The sequence below is a fragment of the Cornus florida genome, unplaced genomic scaffold (genome assembly GCF_030987335.1).
Source record: "Cornus florida cultivar Cherokee Brave unplaced genomic scaffold, ASM3098733v1 CherokeeBrave_3.0.0_Hap2_scaffold_97, whole genome shotgun sequence".
Taxonomy (NCBI): Eukaryota; Viridiplantae; Streptophyta; class Magnoliopsida; order Cornales; family Cornaceae; genus Cornus; species Cornus florida.
Genome location: NW_026775931.1, coordinates 5,001 through 7,500, shown reverse-complemented (window position 1 = coordinate 7,500; position 2,500 = coordinate 5,001).

Here is a 2,500-nt window from a genome sequence, read left to right as displayed (position 1 = left end):
GGGACCTCCAAATCGAAATCCGTCTCGAGCAAAACACTTCTTAAGCTTCTAGGAAGCTCCCATAAAACTTCCAAACCCAAACTCCAAACTTTATTTTTTAGCATACAATGCCCACGTGCACGCAGGGGTGCTTGAGCATGCGGGAGAGGAGCCATAATGGGCAACATTGACTCGGGGGACCTCCAAATCGAAATCCGTCTCGAGCAAAACACTTCTTAAGCTTCTAGGAAGCTCCCATAAAACTTCCAAACCCAAACTCCAAACTTTATTTTTTAGCATACAATGCCCACGTGCACGCCGGGGTGCTTGAGCGTGCGGGCGAGGAGCCGTAATGGGCAAAATTAACACGGGGGACCTTCAAATCGAAATCCGTCTCGAGCAAAGCACTTCTTAGGCTTCTAGGAAGCTCCCATCAAATTTACAAACCCAAACTCCAAACTTCATTTTTTAGCACACAATGCCCACGTGCACGCGGGGGTGCTTAAGCGTGCGGGCGAGGAGTCATAATGGGCAAAATTAACTCGGGGGACCTCCAAATCGAAATCCGTCTCGAGCAAAGCACTTCTTAGGCTTCTAGGAAGCTCCCATAAAATTTCCAAACCCAAACTCCAAACTTCATTTTTTAGCATACAATGCCCCCGTGCACGCGGGGGTGCTTGAGCGTGCGGGGGAGGAGTCATAATGGGCAAAACTAACTCGGGGGACCTCCAAATCGAAATCCGTCTCGAGCAAAACACTTCTTAGGCTTCTAGGAAGCTCCCATAAAATTTCCGAACCCAAACTCCAAACTTCATTTTTTAGCATACGATGCCCACGTGCACGCCGGGGTGCTTGAGCGTGCGGGCGAGGAGTCATAATGGGCAAAAACTAACTCGTGGGATCTCCAAATCAAAATCCGTCTCGAGCAAAGCATTTCTTAGGCTTCTAGGAAGCTCCCATAAAATTTCCGAACCCAAACTCCAAACTTCATTTTTTAGCATACGATGCCCACGTGCACGCCGGGGTGCACGAGCGTGCGGGCGAGGAGTCGTAATGGGCAAAATTAACTCGGGGGACCTCCAAATCGAAATCCGTCTCGAGCAAAGCATTTCTTAGGCTTCTAGGAAGTTCCCGTAAAATTTTCAAACCCAAACTCCAAACTTCATTTTTTAGCATACGATGCCCACGTGCGCGCCGGTGTGCACGTCGGGGTGCTTGAGCGTGCGCGCGAGGAGCCGTAATTGGCAAAATTAACACGGCGGAAATCTAAATCGAAATCCGTCTCGAGCAAAGCACTTCTTAGTCTTCTAGGAAGCTCCCATAAAATTTTCAAACCCAAACTCCAAACTTCATTTTTTAGCATACGATGCCCACGTGCACGCCGGTGTGCACGAGCATGCGGGCGAGGAGTCGTAATGGGCAAAATTAACTCGGGGGACCTCCAAATCGAAATCCGTCTCGAGCAAAGCATTTCTTAGGCTTCTAGGAAGTTCCCGTAAAATTTCAAACCCAAACTCCAAACTTCATTTTTTAGCATACGATGCCCACGTGCGCGCCGGTGTGCACGTCGGGGTGCTTGAGCGTGCGCGCGAGGAGCCGTAATTGGCAAAATTAACACGGCGGAAATCTAAATCGAAATCCGTCTCGAGCAAAGCATTTCTTAGGCTTCTAGGAAGCTCCCATAAGATTTCTGAACCCAAACTCCAAACTTCATTTTTTAGCATACGATGCCCACGTGCACGCCGGTGTGCACGAGCATGCGGGCGAGGAGTCATAAAGGGCAAACTTAACTCGGGGGACCTCCAAATCGAAATCCGTCTCGAGCAAAGCATTTCTTAGGCTTCTAGGAAGCTCCCATAAAATTTTCAAACCCAAACTCCAAACTTCAATTTTAGCATACCATGCCCACGTGCACGTCGGGGTGCACGAGCGTGCGGGCGAGGAGTCATAATGGGTAAAATTAACCCGGGGGACCTCCAAATCGAAATCCGTCTCGAGCAAAGCACTTCTTAGTCTTCTAGGAAGCTCCCATAAAATTTTCAAACCCAAACTCCAAACTTCATTTTTTAGCATACGATGCCCACGTGCACGTCGGGGTGCACGAGCGTGCGGGCGAGGAGTCATAATGGGCAAAATTAACTCGGGGGACCTCCAAATCGAAATCCGTCTCGAGCAAAGCATTTCTTAGTCTTCTAGGAAGCTCCCATAAAATTTTCAAACCCAAACTCCAAACTTCATTTTTTAGCATACGATGCCCACGTGCACGTCGGGGTGCACGAGCGTGCGGACGAGGAGTCATAATGGGCAAAATTAACTCGGGGGACCTCCAAATCGAAATTCGTCTCGAGCAAAGCATTTCTTAGGCTTCTAGGAAGCTCGCATAAAATTTTCAAACCCAAACTCCAAACTTCATTTTTTAGCATACGATGACCACGTGCACGCCGGGGTGCTTGAGCGTGCGGGCGAGGAGTCATAATGGGCCAAAACTAACTCGTGGGACCTCCAAATCAAAATCCGTCTC